Source organism: Palaemon carinicauda, chromosome 4, assembly GCF_036898095.1.
Source record: "Palaemon carinicauda isolate YSFRI2023 chromosome 4, ASM3689809v2, whole genome shotgun sequence".
In the NCBI taxonomy this organism is placed as follows: Eukaryota; Metazoa; Arthropoda; class Malacostraca; order Decapoda; family Palaemonidae; genus Palaemon; species Palaemon carinicauda.
Genome location: NC_090728.1, coordinates 83,091,591 through 83,118,526, shown reverse-complemented (window position 1 = coordinate 83,118,526; position 26,936 = coordinate 83,091,591).

Here is a 26,936-nt window from a genome sequence, read left to right as displayed (position 1 = left end):
TTCCGTCCCAGTGACCCCAGTGAGATGCTGTACAGGTAACTTACGTTAATGCAACTAGAGACAATAAAAAAGGGGGGAACAGTGGAGTATAAAGTAAAGTTAAATGGGGATCTTCACCTTCAAAGCACTAAGTTAAAGAGCGTACACTCGCTGATACCAACTTACCTGTTTAGAGTAGGTTACTCTCAACACCTTGGGTACTTCTGACCATTCCCATAGTATAAATTAGTTAAATTCATATAATGTGGTTAAAGATACCAAAATGTGTAATCTATTCCAAATGATTTATTACAGAAAAAGGAATGGAAATAACTCGATGATTTTAACACAACAAATTAAAAATTGGAAAAAAATATCAGTAACTCAATTATAAGTTTACATGTGATAAAATGAATAAGTGAATTTACAACAAAACTTGAAAACGTTAAACGGAATTAACACGTGGATTAAACCTCAAACAGAATAGATAAGTCAAAACATTCTGATCAACAATTTGTGCGGTAGGATGCTGTGAGGTCCCAACATGTGGTCAGTGACCTCAAGCAATTACCAAGATAAAAAAAAATATGAATACATTAATTTCCATGCGCGCAGCCCGAAAGATGTAATGCCAAAATAATACCTAAACTTAACTTATGAGAAATTGAAACTTATCTAAAGGGGGAATGGCCATTAGTTAAACTCACAAGATTTTTATATGTTGTGGGCGCCCGTGTCCTAAATGTGGCGGTCTTCAGTTTGCTCACTAGGCCTACAGTACTTAATTTGCAGAGTCAACGGCCCCCTCCAAGCTCTCCAACTAGCCCCCAAGACTGGAACCGACGTGCTGTAGAATTAGCAGCTATGCACTAACACTGGTCATTTGCTTGACCTCTTCTACGACGTATTCTTGGCTAGTTATTGTGTAAGGGGACAGGCTAGTGATGGAGAGTGGGAGCACGAGGTTGACATTGGAGCCTGACTGGGCAGCTCCGTTTCGTACCGTGGCCTGTATGTTTGTGAGGTCGAGTTCAGGTCAGCTGCGTCCTCCTTCCTTCCCAAAAAAAAGCATATCTTGGTGCGTAGGCCTACAGTCTTGAGATGCCAACTCTCATTTAGGACAGGCTCAAAAATCTTGTGCCTTGTGAATTTCAAGCAACACACTTATTTAGAATACAAGGAGAAATCTTGCAACTCCAGGGGGCAAAGATAATCCTAATTCTAAACAATTGGCATACAGAATAAAAATGAAACTAAAAGGTAATTTAGCAAGTCGGGCTTACGTGTGTGGACAACCATACCTCCTAGACTAGCAGACTTGAGTTGTAATTAAGAGATTTAAAATACTGTACCTAAATACTTACGGTAGAATAATGTATACAAACAACACAAAAGTATTAATCTTGGGACACTCGCTTAAGAAAGAGACATTACTCACATTTTTCCCAACCGTGACGTCACGAACAATAACAAAGTCTACGTATTAACTATGAAGAAGAAGAGTAGTGAAGAAAATTCTTCACAAAAGGACAAAAAAAAAAAAAAAAGAATATCCTTAGAACTATATTTCTGAAAACTAAAATAATTAATACCAAAACCATCCACAATCAAAATAAACACCTAAAACTAATCAAAACTTAACACTAAATATATAATAAACACCCTTCAAATAAACACAAAAAACCCTAACAAACTTAAATTACATCGCACACCAATACCAAAAATAAATATATTATCTTTTATGGGACACCAACACTGTCCTCAACACAAAGCCGACTGTTTTTTACGGCAAACTACCACTATCACAGCTTTGTGGTCAACAGTCCACTGGGTGGCAATTTGCCACAACTGCCTCGCTGATTGGGATGGTAGTTATAATCATCATCATCATCATCATCATTCGAAATCTTAATAAACAGGCCAGGTCATCAAAGGTTGTGCAGTCCAAAAGACCAGTACAAACAAAATCAATTACAGGCCAGGTCATCAACAGTCAATCATAAAAAATAACTTCCCAAAGGAGGAATCACGGCTCAAAAAATAATCAAACACTTCCACGCTGGTCGAATCAAATAAAGTAAATCCAGCATTCACACACACAACAGCCTCTAGCAGCAGTCAAATGAAAAAGCCATTCACCCAAGACGTTCACCACTGTCGTAACCTAGCTAAAAACATAAACAAACAGTCTCATTTATACCAACAGTCTTTCTCACAACAAACAATCAATACACTAACTACTTCTCTCTCTCTCTCTCTCTCTCTCTCTCTCTCTCTCTCTCTCTCTCTCTCTCTCTCTCTCTCTCTCTGATTTGGCAAACAAAAATAAATAAAAATAAAACAAAAATTAATCCTCCACAAGGCCTCGGCCACACCGAGCACAACTGGCAGCGTGGTTAGAGGGAAGACGTTCCCGTGGCAAATTGAAATCTAAGGTATCGTATGCGGGTGGCCACATTGGAGGCACGAGAAGCCTCCAACCGCTGCAGCTGCCGCCAAGATATGTTTCATGCTTTAAAAAACCGCGGCGGTTTCGAGCGTCTTCACCCAAGATTACACCATTTTTCATCAGTGCCTGAACGGGTACGCGTTCAGTTGTTTGTTTCCAGCCATTACTAATGAACAATTTATTGGGAAAGTGTTTCGGAGAGCAAAAATAAGTTAAATAAATAGAAGGTATGACAATCAACTGCAAATGGATGGTAATAAAATAGTGGGTAGGCCTATGCCTTTTGGTGCTTTGCAGCCTATTTAATCACCATTCAATTATATATGTATATATATATATATATATATATATATATATATATATATATATATATATTTATGTATAGGCCTATATATATATATATATATATATATATATATATATATATATATATATATATATATATATATATATATATGTATATATATATATATATATATATATATATATATATATATATATATATATATATATATGCGTATACATATACATATATATATATATATATATATATATATATATATATATATATATATATATATAAATATATATATATATATATATATATATATATGTAATATATGTAAAATTACATGTTTAAATACATGACTTATGAAGTCAATATGGAAGTAGGAGCGAGTGTGAGAAATGCCATAGTCATGTCATAACCAGGATGCTAATGCTAAACCTCAGCAATGTAACATTTTCATGAAGAATAAACACAAATACGAATCGTGAGAAAGAGTTGTGTCGCACCGGATGCAGGTGTCTTCCTCTATTAATGTTTAGTTTACATTATGTGTTTAAATGCCGAGATAACTGACTATACGATATCTGTGATATTGATATTTTAGCCAGTTCTTATTTAGATATCATACGGAATGGTCATCCGACCAAACCATCTATATTCCTGTGATGGAGATGTTAATAACTGTTCTTAAAGGAATAAACTATTTTAAAGTTAACTTACCTAGACTTACTTGAAGATGTAACATACCAAGTATAATATACAACACATTGAAGATGACATTTGATGGGAACCCGAATGTGTGTTAATAACAGTATCACACCAATAAATGGTGGCAGCGAATAAAACTCTAAGAACCAGAGAAAGATCTTCAAGAAATCAACAGTAATGAATCTACAATTTTGACTAAGTATCTACATCCACCGAAGAAATGAAAACATTGAATACCAACAAATAAATGTTATACAAACTGAGGAACTGGATCTTCAATCAACATCCTAAGAAAACCAAGGACTGACATTCAACGTTTGCTAAACATTCAAGAATCATATCCAGGACGCACTACATTCAACGGAAATCGGACCGAAAACATTCACCCAAACATCAATAAGAAGAAACAATCCAGTGAGAGAGAGAGGAAATGACGACATCACCCTTTGCCCATATAAACCGAAGCTAAGTACATTTCTTTATTCATTTCAGTTTTAGACAGTGAAGTGTAGTTATCACGAGTCAATCGTCCATTATTGCTGGGGTGAGTTGTTTGTTAATCTTCATTTTTCCTTTCATTAAAGGAAACTGTATTCAACTTCGAATTCTCGTCGAGAATTTTTTTTTCTCTCTCTGTGTTAATTCCGTTTTCTTTCAGAAGTTCTCGGGAAATATCTTCATATTTGTATCATTGCATTGGGGGGATTGTGTTATGATCTTTGTTTGAATAGTATTTATGCGTTTACGCAGTGGACGTCTGTATTAATATAGAGATTTTGATAGGATTGCAAGGAATCGAAGAGATAAAAAACAAGTTAAAGTCAAAATGACACCTCCTGTCAGCCCGAGTAACCCCACCCCCGGCCCGAGTAACCCCATCCCGGCTCCCATTGTTACCTTAGTTAATGCCCGATCAGCTATCCTTCCTTTTCAAGGTCGGGTCAACGGCTTCTTACCTCAGAATGTTGAGTCGTAGATTTCTTCCGTCGACGCCCATTTAAATGCTAAACAAATTATAGACCCATTTGTACAATTACAAGAAGCTAAAAGTTTTATAGACTTTTCTAAAGGAGATGCGAGTGCGTATTTGAGGGGAGTTTCGTTTCAAGAAGCATTTACATGGGATGATTTCAAAGTTAGGCTACGTGCGGTCTATGGCGGTGAGGAAGCCTTGGATGTAGTTTTAACATTAAGAAATACACTTAATCAAGCCACTATGACTCGGCTTAATGTTATTGAGAGAGCAGCTCTCATTGCCGATAGGCTAAACGAGTATCAAGATATTTTAGGTAATTCCACTTGGGTTACTAGAGATAACATCTCCGTGAAAGATTTCTCACGATTAATGTATTTAACTTGCATGACACTTATGTTGCCTGAAGCTTTAGTGCGGTGTTTTGATAAAAAGTTAATGCCAGCAAGTACAGAATTGGATGTATATAAACAGATAAAGAAACATATGTCTAAGTATCCTGATCTTGATCCTGTGTTTACACAAGTTTTTGCAAAGAGTGAAACAAAGCCACAACAAGTAAACGTAGTTCATAATAGTCAAGTTACAGGAATGACGTGTTATAATTGCAAACGTCAAGGTCACTTGATTGCAGACTGCAGAACGAGATTCTGTTCGTTACATAATAGTTCTACTCATTCATATAGTCAGTGCCAGTGCTACTCGCGTAAGACACAACAGAATCCTAGAAATACACAGTCAATTCCACAGTCAGTTCCATATGGAAATAAAAATAAAAATCCTCAGTTCAATAAGAAGAAACAGCCAAACGTCAATGTAGTTCAAAATCAGAAACAAACAAATAGTTCTTCGAATAACGCTGATCCTGGGTCGTCAAACCAGAACTCAAAAGGTCAGACTAATTTTCAGAATGTGCAGAGCAAAGCAAATACCACATAATTAACTCCAGTGGGGAAGAGAGTGATGTTGGGTCAAGGTCATTCATATCAACATCAGTAGTATTGAATAATCCATTTAATGTTTTACCAGATCATTGTGAGGCAATAGATTTTCCTATGAAACACACGACCGAATTAGATAAATCAGTGCATGCTCCCGTAGATTTGCAACGAATTCATACAATAATAAGCCAAAATGAGTTACGGCCAACCTTATATGCTGTAAATTTAGAACACAGATCCTTTACATTATTTTTTGACTCTGGTAGTCCACGTAATATCATGGATTGGAGGACACATCATTTGTTGTTTTCGAGCTTCCCTATAGAGAAGTCCGGAGTAAGGCTCTCAGGTATAGGAAATAATGAATTAAATGTAATAGGCGTAACTCATATTCAGTTCAAGGTCGGTAAGCGCACGTTTGCCGATACATTTGTTGTTGTACAAAACATTGATATGTATCCAGCTGTAATTATAGGATACCCATCTATGGGCAATCAAAACATTATCTTAGCCCCTGCCAAGCACGGCGTGTATATCAAAGGAAAATTATATAAGTCTTCTAATACCTTAAAATCAGTTTTGGATAAAAAGGAGACGACAAATAAAACAGTGACCTACGTTGAAGAACCAATAACTTGTCTCACTAATAAAGAAATAATATACGCGACCCAACAGAATTCTCGTTCACCCGTAATATCATCTTGCACGCAATCTATCGAGCCGAACGTAATTTCGAATTTAATAGTGCAAATAAAGAAAACGTTACCGGGATCTGAAATATTAATCCTTTCCGACACTTTGAAAACTAACGGATTGTCCGTCACACAAGCTATTTATACAGTAGGCTCACATCAACAATGTAATATTGAAGTCTGTAATCATTTAAATACCACTTTAGTAATTCACAAAAATCAACATATCTTGGATGTAAAAGTTTATAAACATTGTATTCTTACCGTTGCTGATATTAATCACGCTCAATCAGTTACGGATGAATCCCTTTTGCAATCTATTAAAAATAAAATAAATAAAGACATTCAAGAAGAAGAAATTCAGCAGAAATTTTTTGGACTTTTAACTGAGTATCATGATGTTTTTCCACTACGGATGGATCCTTAGGAATAACAGATGTAATCGAGCATCAAATAAGGTTAAAGGACAAGCAGAAAATTATCTATGTACCCTCGTACAGACTCCCTATGAAATTCCAGAATGAAATAAATGATGAAGTAGGTAAAATGCTAGAAGAAAGAGTCATTAGGAAATCGAACAGCCCTTATAATTTTCCATTAATAGTTGTACCGAAAAAAGATCGAACATGGCGTATCTGCGTAGATTTCCGTCGCCTAAATGAGGAGACGATCCCTGATCGATTCCCAGTGCCATGTACTGACGATATTTTGTCTTTGTTAGGTCAGAATAAACATTTTACCAGTTCGGACTTATTTAAAGGCTTTCACCAGATATCATTAGAAGAAAATAGTATCCCATACACAGCCTTCAGCACAGCCATAGTGTTTGGAGACTTGCTAGGGGATATATTGCATGCCTATATGGACGACCTTGTAATCTTTTCCAATACCTTAGAAGAACATCTACGTAAATTAGAACTAGTAATACAGAGACTAAGACAACATAAGTTAAGGGTAAAGATTAGTAAGTGTGAGTTTTTCAAAACAGAATTAGTCTATTTGGGTTTTACGGTGTCAAGCCAAGGTCTTAAAGTAGTCCATGATAAGGTGTCGGCTATCCATAACTTTCCGATACCTACTAATGTCAAGGGAATACAGCAATTTCTGGGATGTAGTGGATATTACAGGCGTTTTATACGCAATTATTCAATAATAGCCTCTCCCGTAACTGAACTTACGAAGAAAGGCGTAGATTTCATATGGTCTGAGCAGCATCAACAGGCGTTTAATACCTTGAAAGATGAAATGTGTAGTTCTCCTATCTTAAAATTTCCTGACTTTGGTAAGGAATTCTTCATTGCAACAGACGCCTTAGACTTAGAAGTAGGTGGGGTATTGCTTCAGCAATATGATAAACAATTTTTCCCGATAGCTTTTTATTCTCGAAAACTGAGAACTTCCGAAAGTAAGTATGCAGTAATAGACAAGGAAGGGCTAGCCATTGTTAATTCACTAGTGCATTTTAAGTTCATAATATACGGTTATCCCGTTAAGGTTCTTACTGATCATAAACCACTAACCGACTTCTTTAAAGGCTTCAGCCACAGCCCCAAACGAACTCGGTGGCATTTGATCATTCAAGACTTTGGTGCGAGAATCGGGTATTTACCTGGGAAAGCAAATATCATTGCGGATACATTATCACGCAACCCCGTGTCATCTTGTACGGAGCCTTTAGCTGAATTAATAGATATATCAACATCCATGCCTATTGTTAAAACGATATCTGAATAAGAAGATCTGGGCCGGAGCAGACGGAGCAAAGAAAAGATCAGAAATTAGAAAAAATTATAAATGCTTTGAAAAGCAATCGTAAGGAAAAGGAATATATAAAGTATACGCAGCAGAATTATATAATCAAAGACAATATTCTGTGTAGATCCGTGACAAGGAAAACCCGCAATACACCACATGTGACTAACGACCAGGTAGTGGTACCAATCTCACTTATATCCACTGTCCTAAATTGGTTGCATGCAAACCCATTGCATGGACACCCGGGGTTCTCAATAATGTCACAGAAAGCCAAATCATTGTTTTATTGGCATACGATGCTTACAGATATAAAAAAACACATAGCTAATTGTCGCACTTGTCAGGAAATTAAAGGGCACACAAAAACACCTGTCAGCCTAGGAGCTTATCCCATGCCCAATCAACCCTTTGAAAGGATACATTTAGATTTATTAACAGGATTTTACGAGTCAGACAGAGGAAATAAGCACCTCTTAGTAATTGTAGATGCTTTGACTCGATATACAGAACTAATAGCGCTTAAAACTAAAACTGCGATTGAATGCGCTAGGAAGTTTTACGAGTGTTACATTTTTAAACATGGAATTCCACACATGATAATCTCTGACTCGGGTGGAGAATTTAATAATCACTTTCTTACCTCATTGTGTAAATTCCTTAGCATAAAGAAAATCAATACTATGATCTATCACCCAGAGCCGAATGGGCTAGTGGAAAGAGCGAATAGGAAGGTTTTAAACATATTAAGAGTAACACTAGGGGGATCAGACCCCAACTGGGATATTGCAATACCTGCGGTATTGAGTACTCTAAATCATTCATATCATATATCAATTAAAATGTCACCACACGAGGCATTGTATGGTACCCCAGTTAGAACGCCTTTCCATGTATTAACGCCTACAACTAATTTATCAAATCCTTTAAAAGAATGTATAAAAGTCGTTTTGATATCCTTCGAAAGAATTTAGAAGAATCACAAATCATAATGAAAAGGAATCATGAAAAAATAGCGAAGCCAACTAAAACATATACCGTGGGTGATAATGTATACATACAGGTAAATGTACGTAAAGGACTCAATTATAAACTAACACCTAAGTTTGAAGACCCATTTAACATTTTGGAAACATTAACGGCCAATAGGTTTAGAGTTCAAAACGTATCCCAACCCACTGAAGAGAGAATCGTACCATTAGCTCACATAAGAAATTAAAATAAGAGGGAAAGAAGTGAGGGAAAAATTTTTATATTTTTTCATTTTTGTGAACCTTATATGTTAAAAGTTTTTCTTCTTAATACAGGAGTAATTACATACATTTTTCTCGTTACAGGTTTCTAAGATGAAGTTTTTATTGTCAGGAGTGATATTGTTCGCTCGGACATTTTTCTCGTGTGGGATGAGCTCTAAAACTAAAAGTATAGACTTTAAATATGGCACTATAGTAGAAAGACAAGAAGACGTTTTTATTACATCAAGTAACGTAGTTGTTGAAGTACGTATGCAAGCAATTTTTCTCCCAGAGAATGACGTCACTAGCTTAAAGAGAGCCATTTCAAGGTTTGCTGTTTCATTAAATGAAATGCATAGAAGACACTTTCCTTTTAATACAGAGAGTTCGCTTGCATCGACACTAAAAGTTGCAGAGATGCTATCCGGCGACTTGCAAAATAAGACTTACGAGGCAGAATCTTTTGCTCGTGACCTTTTGATGTGGACAGTAAGACACGATAACCTTGAAAAACGTAACCCGTTTATTTTTGCTGCACTAAACATCTTTGGTTCTATTGCAAGTTTAGGCTTAGGGATTTCCAATCGTCTTAAGATTAGTAATCAAAATAAGAAAATTGAGTTTTTGACTCATGAAAATGAATTGATTATGTCAGAACTAAGGAATCAGTTAGCTTCAATCTATCAAATTATGAGTTTGGTGAACGAACATTCTAGTAATATCAGTCAGATTATGGAAGTACAAGATTTGTTGGCAACGTTAACGTATTATGATTCAAAAATAGATCATATACATAATAGAATTGCACATTTCATTGAGAAATCAAAAATATTGTGGAAGCTATCACGTTAGCGACTAAAGGTGTACTGTCACCGCATTTGTTGCCAATAAGAGACTTGACGTTAATTGTGGAGAACGGACGGGAGAAATTAGGTTATGTTCCTTTGTTAGACGCACGTAGGTTAGAATTTTATTACAGCCTAATTACAGTAAGCGTTGTAAATCACAGGATTATGATTACGATTTCCTTTGATTCTTCCGATGCCTGGCAATCTTACAGGATATCACCATTTCAGACTTTCATGACGAATCACTCAAATCCAGTAATATCCAGTTTGACAGGACACGTATTGATTTCCCCAGACAAGGAAACATATACGGTCATTAAAGACTTAAATCAATTAACTCACTGTTCAAACGCAATGAATAAAAAAATATGTACAGCTGACTCCTTTGAATTCCATAAAAACTCAATGGATTCATGCAAGTTAGGTATAGTGCTAGACGGTGCTCTCTCCCATACACATGAAAATTGTCTGAAAAAGCTTTATCCCTTTGACGATAATAAGTTCAATTGCAGACTGAACAACGGCTCGTGGATACGATACGACAAGGCCGGCTTCAATGTATCATGCCCGGACGGATCCACGTCCTATTCCCAAATCTTCGTTGCAGCAGATGGTTGTATCGGTACGTCCCCGAATTACATGGTCCGTGGAATCAAGACTATCATCAGAGAACGGGCCTACTTCGCGAACTTCACGTGGTCGACTACAATTCCATCTTTACCTCTCCCATATAATGCACGTGTGGCTAAGCGGTTGATGAAATTAACCGAGATGGACCACCCGACACCGACTTCTGCAGACCTTCATTTCTACGTGTTACTAGCAGCAATCAGCATTACGGTGATGATATTTATCGCCGTTAACATCTTTGTTTGGCGTAGGTTAAAGAAAAATGAGATGGAGCTCAAACAGAACGTTTTGCCATGTCCAGACAAAACCCCTTATTCAATTCAATTTAAAGCCGTTTGAAATTGGCAACTTCATTCGCTCAAAGGAGTAAAATTGTCTTGGAAAAGTGTTGTACACGAAAAGCAGTTAGTACGCTAGTAATATGTAGCTGAAGAGACTGTAGAACATTTGCATTTTAAAAACATTTTAAAAACATTTAAAAAATAAATCATTTTTTGGGCACCTAATAAAATATATAAGCCCTAAATGTTAAAATAAAGAATCTATGGGCATCTAATATAAGCCATATATATATATATATATATATATATATATATATATATATATATATATATATATATATACATGTGTGTGTGTGTACGAAACCGTGGTACATGTACGTACACGAAAAGCAGTTAGTACGCTAGTAATATGTAGTTGAAGAGACTGCAGAACATTTGCATTTTAAAAACATTTTAAAAACATTTAAAAAATAAATCATTTTTTGGGCACCTAATAAAATATATAAGCCCTAAATGTTAAAATAAAGAATCTATGGGCATCTAATATAAGCCCTATATATATATATATATATATATATATATATATATATATATATATATATATATATATATATATGTACGAAACCGTGGTACATGTACGTAACAGGAATTCGTGTTTGTGCACTAAAAATTATATCTTTAATCAAGGTAACAAATATTTTTTATTAGTTACCGTATTATAATAATCTATATTGTTGACAAAGGTAATAACTCTTCTTTAACATGTTACCAAATCATATGTATATCAGTATTTGTTTTTGTTGGTACCATATAATCGTTTGCTAGCAATGTACCATAAATATGATCTGTATTTATCATGTATTTTTTTTTCTTTGTTTTGACAATGTCTGTTAAGTATGCAATTTTTTTTTTTAATGTGCCTATTTGAACATTCATCCTTAATCATTTGCTTATGGCTAAAGTTAGAAATATATATATATATATATATATATATATATATATATATATATATATATATATATATATATATATATATATATATATATATATATATATATATATATATATCTATTCACACTCCTAGTAAACATTTTTAACGTATTGTTAAATATTCAATAAATTGAAGGTAGCTGACCGAGCTAATGTAATATATGTAAAATTAAATGTTCAAATACATGACTTAAGAAGTCAATATGGAAGTAGGAGGGAGTGTGAGAAATGCCATAGTCATGTCATAACCAGGATGCTAATGCCAAACCTCAGCAATGTAACATTTTTATGAAGAATAAACACAAATACGAATCGTGAGAAAGAGTTGTGTCGCACCAGATGCAGGTGTCTTCCTCTATTAATGTTTAGTTTACATTATGTGTAAGGGTAGGCTCCACTTTGGAGGGCTGATTTTTGCCAATTTTTTTTTTCTTTGCTAAAAGTCTTCCTTTTGCCTATCAGAAGGCCGTGATACGTGTAGAATTCATCTCCAGCCTCTGTAATGCCCCCCATGGTCGTCAAGGCCCCCCTCATGTTCATAGTAAAAATAAGAAATATCATTAGTAATTGTGTAATTTTTATAGTTTACCTCTCAAAAATTGGTCGAAGTCGTTTTCTAATATCAGTTTCGTCAAAGAAAATCAATTTAGGGGTGTCTATGAGATTATCTCCCATCTCCCTGTGTCATCAGAAAAAAATAGTTTTTTTCTCGTTTTTTTTTTTTTCGGGAGAGGGGTGTATTTATTTGCTTGTCCTGCTCTTATGCCTTGAGTAATATAATTTTTAGATGTTTTAGGCTATCAAGTGACATAATACCTACAAATACACAGAAGGTTTTGTCCCTAAATCGAGATTTTAATTTTTGGTGAATATTTATTTCTAGGTATCGCTTCATCTGCTTGGCTTTCACTAAAGTTATTGCTCGTTTTTTTTCTTGCTGTGTGCTTATTTGCTGTTCGATTTTGATAAAACTTTGTGTGCATGTTCCAGGTGGATAAACAAACATGCCTGCAGAATGAAATTTCAATTCAAGACAGTAGTTTCTCACCGATCACCAAATAACATTTATTTCTCTGGCACCAATTTTCACATTTTTATTCATAAAATCCTTTATTTTCCCTGTAGGATGATAAAACTCACAGAGGATATGCCTTATTATAGTGCTAATAATGCCTGAAAATTTCATTAGCGTGTCTTGATTAGTGTATTTTTGGGAAAATGTGTGAGTGTGTGTGTGTGTGTGTGAGTGTGTCTTTAAAACCACAAAAAATCTAAAAGATGAATTAGAGAAATTTCAAATGTAAAAAAAAATATTGTATGTGCCTTCAAACAATATATCTTATGCAAATACTAGTTATTCTGGAATAAAAGGGATACTGCTTTTTCGTGAACTTTGTCATATTTGAAGCAATTATAATGGCTAGTAAGAGAGATATTGAGGTTGTCTATAGTTCGACATTTCTTTTGTGAGCCTGAATCTAAGAAGGCTGTTGCCAACAAAGAATAAAAAGACTTGTATCATACACAGATATTCATAAAATTTGCCGTTGTATAAACGAGACTAGCAATATTAATTGTAAAATTAAGGAATTTCCCTTCTCTGTTTATTAAAGTCCAAACTCTTTATAATCTATTGTTCTGTATCGAGCCTGAATATGTGTAGACCACAACCATCTTATGATGTGAACTTATCAAGGTCGCTCAATAGAAATTCAGTTCTCACCATTGTTTATCGTTAGCTTCCTGCAGTTTTGTGCTGCCCCATAAACGTACATTGTAGTCAAGACAACTAGTGATGTATTAAAGAGCAAACACAGAGAATGAACTCACACAAACTTCTATAATATATATATATATATATATATATATATATATATATATATATATATATATATATATATATATATATATATATATATATATATATTTATATATATATATATATATATATATATATATATATATATATATATATATATTGTGAAGAATTTTCTTCACTCTTCTTCTTCCAATCTTATTTTTAACTCTCTTCTACTAATACTATAGCTACCCCTTAAACGTTCTCTCTTACATTCAATTTTCTTTAACTAAATATAGGGTGGACTATTCTAAACTAAAACTTATTGGCAGTGGCGCACGCCATGCTCGTGACGTCACAGCGTAGATACGCACAACAGAGGGCCTTAGTAGTAACCCCGGCGTATGTTGGTTCTTTCCTTAAACTACGTGGGTCGAGATTAAATTCCTAAACTGAATTTTTATATGAATTTCAATACTGCTGAATTAATGCATCTTATATTTCTCAATACCAATTAAGGTTTGTTAATTTTAAGATGTATGCCCATTGCACCAGTCCATTGCTGATTAGTCATTTAAACTATTAATTTTTAGCAAGCCAGGGTAGGTAGGGTTATTGTGTATATAAACTCCCTTAGAGCAGCAAGATTTCTCTAAAGTCTTTAGTACAAAATCCTGCCTTCTCTGCACTCCTTGCAACAATACATTGCCCTGTCCTGAAGTCCCGATATGGCACCCCCAATGGATTACCGCGCGCATCATGACCGTCACTTGTCTGGCAAAGTGAAGCCAGGTGATCTCCTCAACCCTAGTGTCGGCCCATTCGATGAGAAGCCCCCTGGCCTACTGACCTGCCTGGTCAGTGAACCTGTGCACCTCTGACCTCACCCCCTCTCCCAAAACGTGACTCACCAAGGAGTCCTGTGGCTGCCGGCTGGAGACAGTGAAGGAGTGGAACCTGGGAACCATATTACCACAAAAAAGGATTCTTGGGGTGGGCCAGAAAAGAGTGCAAAGTGCAGCTAGGTCAACAGCTATCACGGGCATAGGACTGATCATCAAAGGAGTGCAGGTACTACTACAAATGGCCATTTAGTTATTCCCCCATTTTTTAGCTTAGACTAATTTTAACTTTATAGGGAACCTGGCTTTTACACTATTCGGACTGTGTGCGGTGGGATTGTGTGTATATATTTTTCTTGGATATTAATTTCTGGTTTGAGACTCGCACAGTCTCTGGGTCACGTGGGCCACGTGCCTGACGCCATTTTGATTTTTTATTATTGCAGACCATATGTCTAACCCATCATTTTTTATTATTTTGAATTGCTTTTAATTTGCATTCTCTTTATTGTTCCATTTTTGTGTTGTTAAGATGTCCGTTTTGTTTTAATGTAAATTTGTGAAAAAATCAATATTAGGTTAATTAAACCTCCTTAGTATTTTTGCTCCCTCATTTATTTAATGTTTAAACTGGGAATATTTGAAGAGTAAACCTAAGTAAGTCTATAGGTGGTAACAGCGAGGAACTTTGCATTAATATATTTGCTTCAAAGGTAAAGATCCTTATCCTTAAACTTTTAAACTACTTTACATCACTGCTCCCATTTTGGATTTTGTCTAATTACATTAACGTAAAATACCTGTCCAGCATCTCATTGGGGTAGCTGGGACGGAGTCGGAACAGAGCCTGAGAATGAGATGACTATAGACCTGACAAAGCTAGAGTAGGCCGTAAATTATTTCTTATTCTACGTGTGGAGTTCTCCGGCCTCTGGACAGTAAATTTCCCCCTTTTGTATTTAAGAGTGATGGTTAGTGAATTGTGACAGTAAAGTATTAGCAGGGTGTTTGTGCCCCGAGAGTAAGTGCTCATTATCCTCCCCTGTTGAACTTTATGTAACTGTTATAAGGAGGCTTTCCCGGACTAAGTTCCCACTCAGAACATAACATAAAAAATTCTCCACACACACACACACACACTCACACACACACATATATATATATATATATATATATATATATATATATATATATATATATATATATATATATATATATATATAGCCACGAAAGGAAAAATGAAAAGACTTGATTGGAGTTAGTACTTTCATCCATTAAGAACATCAACAGACTCAACAATAAGAATACATATACAAAGACATCGTATTTATACAGGAGAAGGGGATCCAGCAGCTGTCAGTTTCTTAATAATTCCGGAGAGGTCAGATTTTAGATAAAAGGATAATAATGGATTAACGGAAAACAGACCTTGGTTTAGATTCAAATTTCTACCTTTGGTACAAGAGATTAAAAAGGATTCAACAATATTCCCTTGGAAATAATCATTTACATGGATTATTTTTTTTACCTCTGACCATCCAATTCTGTGACTTGACCCTAACCAGTAGGAGGCCAAGGCATTATTAAGAGAACCCCTGGAGACGGCCACCTGATGTTGTTTTAATCTGACTGAGAGACCTTTGGATGTTTGGCCAACATAGAATAAGTTACACACTGAACAAGGAATGCTATATATTACATTATTGCCATTTCCAAAACTATTCTTAATTAACATGTTTTTTAACTTACAATTATATTTAAACACTACACCAATGTCTGTTTTTTTCAGAATGGGTATAACATCTAAAAAACAAACATGAAATGGCAAACAAAGCATATTATTAATTGTTTCCTTCCTCTCTAACTGGACACTATAAAATGTTATCTTAGCCTTATTCATATATTTTTCTAAGAAATATTTGGGATAGCAAAGATTTGTTGCAATTTTTTCTATTTTAGTGAATTCGTCCTCAATGTACTCTGGGCTACAAATTCTAAATGCCCTAAGGTACATGGAGGAAAAAACGGAATGCTTTATATTTTTAGAATGACCGGAGTAGAAATGTATATATGAAAAATTATTGTTAGGCTTTCTATATATGGAAAACTTAAGTTTATCTGTTTCTCTAACTATTAAAATGTCTAAAAATGGGATACGGTTATTTTCTTCCTTTTCTATAGTAAATTTTGTAGATGGTACTAATGAATTAATGATTGAAACAAAACCCTCAAGATTAAAATTTTCCTCTAAAATACCTAGAACATCATCAACATATCGATACCAAACAATTTGACCACACTGAAAGAATTAATCTAGATTAAAAAAAACTCCATTTATATGTTGGATAAAAGTGGGGACAAAGGATTACCCATAGCCATACCAAAAGCTTGTTTACAGTAATCTCCATTAAAACTAAATATACACATTTTAATGCACAGACAAATGAGTTCAATAATAGTATGGGTTGATAAAAGTAAATCATAAGCATCTAAAATACTCGACAGGAAATACAATAAGTCATCAACCGGCACTTTGGTAAGCAACGAAGTCACAGCAAAATTTACTAATCTAAGGTTAACTTTTTGTAATTTTTCTCAAAGATCAACAAAATTTTTTATATGAGAGGTTGAAATAGATCCTAAGATAGGGGAAAGTAATTTGACTAAATATTTGGATAATTTATAGTTAATAGAACCTGTAGCACTGATAATTGGGTTGATTGAATTTCCTGCTTCATGGGTTTTAATTGAACCATATAAATAAGGCAATGACGGACCAGTAGAGATAAAGGCATCAATTCAGGATTTTTCTTGTTTTAAGATAAATTTTAAGTTTTTATTAAAATCTTTGATGACATCGTCTAAGGGATTAACTCTTAATTTTATGTAAGTGGAAACATCTGATAAAAGTACATACATCTTTTCTAAATAAGTGGTTTTGTTCATAATAACTTTCACTTACATAAAATTAAGAGTTAATCCCTTTTTTTGGTAGGATTCCAGTTGGGGGGTGAGCCAGAGATGTACAGATTCACTGACCAGGTCGGTCAGCCGGTCACAACAGCTGCTCGTGCACGAATGGCCCGACCCTTAGGTTGTGTGGGTTCACCTGTGGTGCGTAAAATAACGTTGTTCAGGTGCCATATTGGGACTTTAGAGCAGAGCAATGTATTGTTATAAGGACTGAGAAGGAGGCAGGATTTTGCGCAAAATACGAAGTGAAATCTTGCAGCTCTAAGGGAATATTCATACAAAAAAACCTTACCTATTCTGATTTACTAAAAATTAATAACATATTAGCAATTAGCAAATGTCTGGTGCGATGGCATGCATCTTAAAATTAACAAACCTAAATTTGTAACGAAGCTGCATTTAAGCCAGCAGTATTAAAATTATATTCAAAACTAGTGTGATGATTTATCTCGACACGTGTAGTTTGAGGAAAGAACCATCGTAAACAGGCGTAAGGCTTCAGCCACAAAGAGCACAACTAGCAGCGAGGTTAGAGGAAAGAGGTTCCTGCGGCAAATTGAAACCTAAGGTATCGTATGGAGGTGACAACATCGGAGGTACGAGAAGCCTCCATCTGCTGCAGCTGCCGCCAAGCTATGTTTCATGTTCGTTTCCAGCCATGGCTAATAAAATATCTATTAAGGAGGTGTTTCAGAAAGTAAAAATAAGGTAAATAAATGGAAAATATGACATTCAACTACAAATGGATGGTAATAAAATAGGGGGTAGGCCTACGCCTTTTTGTACTTTGCAACCTTTTCAATCACCATTTGATTTCTTATATATATATATATATATATATATATATATATATATATATATAAATATATATGTATATATATATATATATATATATATATATATATATATATATATATATATATATATATATACATATATATATATTTATATATATATATATATATATATATATATATGTGTGTGTGTGTGTGTGTGTGTACTGTATATAATATGAAGAATTTTCTTCACTCTTCTTCTTCCTTTTGTATTTTTGGTTCTCTACTAATAATATTGTAGCTACTCCTTAAACGTCCTCACCTACATTAAGTTTTCTTTACCAAAACATAGGGAAAACTATTTCAAATCAACTAAACTTGTTGACAGTAGCGTACGCCATGCTTGTGTCGTCACGGCGTAAATACGCACAGCAAAGGCCTTACCCTGGCGTATGTTGGTTCTTTCCTTAAACTACTTGGGTCGAGATAAATATTAAACGGAATTGAATATACAGTAATCTTAAAGCTGCTGACTTGAAAACAGCTTCTATTTCTCAGTACCAATTAAGGTTTGTTAATTTTAAGATGTGTGCTAATCGCACCAGCGCATTGCTAACTGATCATTAAACTCTTAATTTTTTAGCAAGCCAGAATATGTAGGATTATTGTATATATAAACTCCCTTAGAGCAGCAAGATTTCTCTGAGAATTTTGTACAAAACCCTGCCTCCTATGCACTCCATACAACAATATATTGCCCTGTCCTAAGGTCCCGATATGGCACCTCCACTGGATTACCCTGCCCACCATGACCCTCACCTGTCTTGAAAGGTGAAGCTAGGTGATCCCTCTCAACCTTAACCTCGCCCCATTCGTTCGGAACCCGCATTGACCGACTGACCTGCCTGTCAGTAGATCCGTGCACCTCTGGCTCACATCCCCTCCCCTTCCTAAAACTTGACTCACAGAGGAGTCCTGCCAGTTGGAGAGACGAAATTCCAAGGAGCCTGGTAAACCATATTTGCCAAAAGTGAAGATTAATGGGGTGAGCCAGTCAAGAGTGCAAAGTGCAATGATCCGGTCAACAGCCATTTGAGGACAAAGACTGTCTTCCAAGGAGTGCTTGTACCAAAACGTGGCCACTAAGTTTTCCCCCATTTTCAGCTTAGACTAATATTAACTTGGTTAGGTTAACTGGCTATTACATATTTTGGACTATGTGTGGTGTGATTGTGTGTACAATTTTTTTTTTCATATCATTTTTTGCCTTCAAGACTAGCACAGTCTCTGGGTCACACGGGCCACGTGTCAAGCCTAATTTCACTTATCAATTATTGCAGAAGACCACGAGTCTATTCAACAACATTTTTCATTAATTTGCATTCATTTTTATATACCATTTTAGTGTTGTTAAGATGTACGTTTCTTTTAAATAAATTTGTAAAATAAATCAAGATTAAGTTAATTAAACCTTGTTGTATTTCTACTCCTCCATTTATTTCATTGTGACTGTGGAAATTCTTTCCACGCTTTATTTTAGTCACCCCCGTTATTCCATTTTTTATTTTTTGTTTGTTATTTTCTGGATTTTACGCATCTCGTTTTTCTTTTGTTTCTTTGTAATCTTTATTATTATACCCTTAAATATTCATTGCTGCTAACATGTCCATCATTCCCCTGTAATGCTTTACCTTTCATCACCTCATTCCTCTGTAGATGATTTTATCTCATTTCCTGAGCTCACAGTACATTGCTTGACGATGCAACCGACCGTCGACAATTTTCAAAAACAGCACTTGGTTGCATTCTGTTCCAAATGCTCTTGAAGCTTTGTATATTTAACCACAATTGGTTTGTATTTAAGTAACTCTTTAATTTACGTAACTCATTGATCTTAGCTTATTGCTATTTGCATCTCAGTACCTATTTATAAGTCTGTTTAGCTAGGATTGTTTTCTGTGTTATTGAACATCACTAAAGGCCACTTAATTTTTTTGTATGTATATTAATTTTTATAAGCCAGACAGTAGGATTTCTTTATAATTACTTTCCCCTGGAGTTTCAAGAATGATCCTTGTATTTATAAAAAGCACCCTTCACCAAACCACGTACTCATAGAAATTTGAAGAAGAAGCACCCTTCAGCAAACCACGTACTCATGGAAATTTGAAGAAGACTCAACCGGTTTGAACCAGCGCAGCGGCGGGAGGTAGAAGCGTGCGAGCGGCCCACTTAAAAACCAGGAAGCGTAGGAGACGGACGTAAGCATAGCCCCTTCAACTTGGACGCCGCTTAAACTTAGGCGTCGCTTCAACTACCCGTTGGTCAACCAATTACTAACCAACAGTATGTCTTGCTTTGTGCCATTATTCAGAAGATAGGCTTACGAAACAAAACACGTCAGTGCAGAAGTGAAGATGCACCGTGTTGTTAACAGTTTACAAGATGCTTCCACTTCAACGTCTACAATCAACCCTCAAGATAGTGAGTACTAATTAACGGTGCTCAACCTTGGCCAAGGAACTGTCTCCCCTCTTTTTTCTAGCTTCTATTTAACGATGTGCACATTTAGCTAGGAAGTCATGTTCAAACTGTCTGGTTTAATCATTCGTGGAGTGTCCATTACTATAAGTTGTGTTCCCGTTCCCCTCTATCAAGTTTGAAATTTTTGCCCGAGAGGAATGTGTTCAAAGTAGTGAGTAGAACTTTTGGTATTATTTCAGTCACCATTTTTACTTTCATTTATTTGATTAGTTATTTGATTATTGATTTACGATTTAATTGATTTGACCATTTTCTTGGCATTTTTCATTTTTCATATGCCATGCGGTCTTTATTCAAATTTCAATTAGGTAGTTTTGCTGTTTTTTCCTGTGTCAGTTAGGTGAAAATTCCTGTTGTACTTATGGAAATAAACGCCATTTTTAGGGTAAAATTATCAACTGTTTTTAACTTGACCTTTACATTTTGAAATGACTAAATGAGTTATCATATGAGGTGAGATATAACTTAAGGGTAAGTTTATATTTACGTCAATCTAAAGCTATCGGTGTCAATCCTTTATTGTAATGTTCTACGGTATTACCTCCCGGTGGTCCTTAGGACGTTTTGACTTTTACAGTACTGCTCCCCCTAACTCTTTGTGAAACTGTCGTTAACATAACTGATTCAGTCCAAGCACACTTGATTGGGATTTACTATTCTGCACCCTGGAGTAGCGTCTGAACATCAAGGTGATATCGGTGCCGACAGTCCCGGTATAGAATAATCTTTGGACTTAAACGTGTGTAGGGAAAGCAAACCGTCTTTGTTGCGGTTCTCTAGTTTGTCAAGTGTGAGAGTGTTGGCGCTCTATCTTCAGACTCGGGTCCGGAAATCAGAAACGGGAAGGCCTTTCCCGGAATTATTTCTCACAGTGACTATTATGAATACAGTATTTAATCTTGCGATAATATACCCAATATTTTAAAAAGGAGTACGTAACTCGAAAAAGGGTGTGTTAGCGAGGAACTTTGTTTTAATCTATCTGCTTCGAAGGTAAAGATCCATATCTTTAAACTATATACTTTACTTTACATAACTGCTCCCATTTTTTTTATTGTCTCTAATTACTTAACGTAAGATTCCTGTCCAGCATCTCACTGGGGTCCCTGGGATGGAGCCAAAACAGAACATAAGAGTGCAGATGACTATAGACCTGACAAAGCTAGAGTAGGCCATTAAATTACTTTTATTTTCACGTGTGGAGTTCTCCGGCCTCTGGACAGTACAATTTCCTTTTTTGCACTTAAGAGTAGTGGTTAGAGAACTACGTCTGTAAAGCTATTACTAGGGTGTATGTGCGCTGAGTGTAAGTGCTCCTTATCCTCCCCTTTTGATCTTTGAGTAACTGACGTAGAGTGACTTTCCTGGACTAAGTTCCACTCAAATATTTAATTAATAAAATAAAAACATTCTCCACACACACACGCACACACACACACACACATATATATATATATATATTTATATATATATATATATATATATATATATATATATATCAAACCACAAAATAATCTAAAAGATGCAGTAGAATAATTTTCAAATATAAAAAAATCCTATGTACCTCTAGACAATATATCTTATGCAAATCTAGTTAATTCTGGAATAAAAGGGACAATGATTTTTCAAGAAATTTATCATATTTGAAGCAATTATAATGGCTGGTAAGAGAGAGATTGAGGTTGTCTATAGTTCGACATTTCTTTTGTGAGCCTGAATCTAAGAAGGCTATTGCCAACAAAGAATCAAAAGACTTGTGTCATACTCAGATATTCATAAAATTGGTCGTCGTACAAACGAGACTGGCAATATTGATTGTAAAATTAACTTATTTTCCCTTCTCGGTTTATTAAAATCATGTATTCAAACCCTTCTGTAACCTATTGTTCAGTTAAAACAAAGATTTTCAATCAGTAGTAATTTCCTATTTAAACGCCATCAGGTCATGTTTGCGAGAGGTTATCTTCGACTGCCGAGAGTGAGGAATGAGGAGGCAAGAGAGGTAAGGCGGTTCTGTTGTGGCCACGCAACATTTTGTCGCTGGCCTTGACGCTAATTGCATATGGTGTGGCCGAAGCCTAAGGCTTTTGGTTTGCGTTTCTATGCTATGATGTCATACGAAAATGGCGTACTGTATAGTCAACAAGTTAAGTTAATCCAGAGTAGTTCTCCCAACGTGTATAGTAAAGAAAACTGTGTGGGAAAGAACGTTTGAGGGGTAACTACAATTTTGGGAGCGAAAACAAAATGCAAAAGGAAGAGTGAAGAAATATTCTTCATACTCTCACACACACACACACACCCACACACACACACACACATATATTTATATATATATATATATATATATATATATATATATATATATATATATATATATATATATATATATAGATAAATACATATATATACACACACACACATATATATTTATATATATATATATATATATATATATATATATATATATATATATATATATATATATATATATCTATGTATGTATGTATGTATATATATATATATATATATATATATATATATATATATATATATATATATATATATATATATATATACAGTATATAACGATAATACTGATAAGTACCATTAGAATAGAAGTGTACAGAATTTTTGAATTAAGTGTTGAGTGGGAACTTGTTGCTCCAGGAAAGTCTCCCTACGTCAGTTACTTAAAGATCAACAGGAGAGGATAAGGAGCACTAACACTCAGGGCACAAACACCCTGCTAATAACTTTACTAACGTAGTTCACTAACCATCACTCTTAAATGCAAAAAGGGGAAATTGTACTCTGTCCAGAGGCCGGAGAACTCCATAGTGAAATAAAAGTACAGTGATAATGCATTCGCCTAGCATTCGCATGGCAGCATATCGTTCCTCGCCCAGGACCGTGAGTTTAAGCTGTTTACTGGGGAGGCCACTGCTGTGGTTGGGCAAAACAGGGACGGGGGGCTTGGGCTTGCCCAGCTGACGTTCTAGTGATCATCTATTCTCTGGAAACTGGAACTGAAACCAGACAACTTTAATGGCCTACTTTAGCGTTGTCAGGTCTATAGTCATCTACACTCCTAGGCTCTGTTTCAGCTCAGTCCCAGGGACCCCAGTGAGATGCTGGACAGGAATATTACGTTAAGTAATTATTGAAATAAACCAAAAAATTGGAGCAGTGATGTAAAGTAAAGTAAAGTTTAGAGATATGGATCTTTACCTTCAAAGCAAATAAATTCAATGATAAGTCACTCGCTAACTCATTTAAGACTTACTTAGGCTTACTCCTTTCAAAATATTGTGTATACTATCCCGTAATCAAATAATCATAATGGAAAATCAAATAAATGAGGGAGTAAAAATACGACAAGGTTTAATTACCCTAATCTGGATTTATTATACAAAAATACAAAAGGAAAGTTAACAAAATGCTGTTAGCGTTAATCAAATTCAATCAAGTTAAAGTTATGCATGAATGTGAATGTAGGGGAAACTAGTCCCGCAGGTAATGCTTCATGGAAGTGTTAATATAAGTAAATGATCAGTGTTAAATTTAAACATACGATGAACTGGTAATCAAATAATTAAAAGTACTCTATTCTTCCTACCCAAGGGGTAAGAATAGAGCAAACAAAATGGGAGGCATTAACAGTCGAGTTCAGTAACAAGTCCAGCCAATGACAAATTCAAAATTATGGGGGTGAATCCCCGTCCCGGTCTGACATCCAGTGTTTGACATAAAATGATTTTGCTAAGAAAGTGACTGGCGTAATGAATATTTCACGTTCATCGAGTGACAAAAGGAGAAAAGTCACTTCCTTCTTGGCGTTAAAAGGTGAAAACATACCTAACACTAGTTTAAATGACAAACCGAGACAAACTAGGTCTATGAGGACATCACAATTCTAATTGCGAGAGTCTTTGATATCACCTTGAAAGGAAACGTTTGAAAGGGGAGCATTAAAAAATCAAGCTATATTCTGCACGAGCTGAAGGATGTCAGGGGGATTGTACCAACCATGTGACAAATTGTCTCGGCAAAAATAATTTTACATTTTGAAATTAAAGCAAGGGATTGACCTGAAACATAATGCTGTACGACTTGGCAAAAATAATAAAGCCTTACAGTTGCGCCATATAAAACTGAATGAAAATTATGAATGACGTTCATGGTACCGTGATCCTCAAGCAAGGTGAATCGTAAATGGGCTCTAGATCTACAAGTGTGACCTTCGCTAAATCCGCCGTCAGTGCAAAAGGTTTTTTTTTACTGCTAAAGTCTTAAGGTTGCGATCACACGGCTCGTTCTGTGAGCAGGTTTCAAATTCTGACGTGGATGTTTTAGCGTCAACGCGGGTTGAAGCGGAAGTTACGGGCTTGAAGATAGGACAATCAGGCCAAATGAGCACTGGTCCGGGGGATGGTACGAGTTTAATGATTGAATTTACCAGTACAGGCCTCTACTGGCCTTCACGGACACGGTCAGCTTGGGTGGTATCTGCGCTATCACTAGGGGGAGTCCATGGTGAGACAATCCGGGACGCACTGTCACCGGCGGTAAAGTCAAAGGGGGTTGAATCTGATTAAAGACTGACTTAAGGATTGGAAATGAGGACTGACATAGAATTACTAATCTTGTGCCATGCTGGCAGCATAGTATTGAAATTTGAAGCTTTTAAGGGTTGGGGAATTGATGCAAAATTATGAGCTTAGTGCCTGACTGCCGAGACATTGGGGTATCAACTAAGGGACCGTTAATGGCATTTACAAGGGGACGTGTCACTGAAGGTGTCACTCTCGTTGAAGAACAAGACTGATTATGTTTAATTACTAAATTGGGATGAACCTTTAGGCTATTAAAAGCAATTTCAACATTACTTGCGCAGGCAGCAAGCACGGGATAATTTAATCTAACAATGGGATGGCCGCAATGACATCTCCAAAAGTTCTTGTAATTACAAAGTTCATCTCATAATTTACAAACTTCAGTTTTAAAATGGGCCATGGCTTCAGGGCCCATGCTAGGAAAATCTACCGAGGCAAGAGCATTAAGTGCTTAGTCTGCATCCTCGCAAACAAAGCTGAAAGTTAATTCCTGTTCGTTAAGCCTAGCGTTAATCTCCTCGGGGCTGAGCATTTCCGCTTTAGGCAGTGGAGGGATGTTTACGTTAAAAGTGGAGTCCGCCATCTTGGATTGACTATGTTTGATGAACGGATTCGTTAAAGCAAAACAAAGAGCAAATCTGACTTTTCAAAAGAACGCGAAAATGAAACTTTATAAATTTGCAAGTGTGATAAATTAATATCTAAAGTTACTCGTGATAGTAGAAATTTGTTTAATTAGAAAAACAAATGTAAATCGCAAAATTACTTTAAAATTCAAACTGACCAGGCCTAACAAAGCATACAATGCTCGGTCACGTGACAAAAACTTTACTAAAATGAATTACATATAAGCATGGCGTTAACTGGCTGATTTAAATTACTTAATAGAAACATAACGTACGAGAAAGCGCATGGGCTTATGAATGCAAAATATTCAAGTTAAAAGTTAAAATAACAGTTTGAGGCTGACACTGTTGTTATGACGATTTTACAATTGCGGGCGCACTGAGGCGACCACTGAACTGTTCAAAAGGTAAATAGGTGCACAAGGCAACGACTTGACTGTTAAAGTGCACTCTCGTAGAGGCTAAACAAATAAAAAATTCTCCTTACGCGGAGGTAAGACAAAATCTCCTCACTAAAGGACAAAAACAAAAATACCTTCGCTAAAGGGCAAAAACAAAAATCTCCTCGCTAAAGGAAATTAAATGGAACTACACGCAGTAAGTTACGTACGGTAGACAACAATTACGCACCCTATAGTTTGGGTTGAAAATAACAATTACGCACCCTATAGTTATGGTTATAAACAACAATTATACATCCTTTAGTTTGGGTTGTAAACAAGATCCACCATCTTGGAACAAATACGTGGAATGAAACGGACTTGGTGAAATTAAGTTTCAACGTTACTTGTAAGAAGACTTAAAATTATGTTGCGCCGATTCACTCTGTAGGACATGGACATGTGCTAGGTCTACAGAGAACATTAGTTAGAAAGGTTAGGGAAGGTAGACCAAAGTACAAAATGTTACAAATTTGTTAAATTAGCAAAATTAGTTGACAGAATGAGTACAACGGTGCTCTCGTTGAGCAGTAAACATGGACGTCTGGACAACA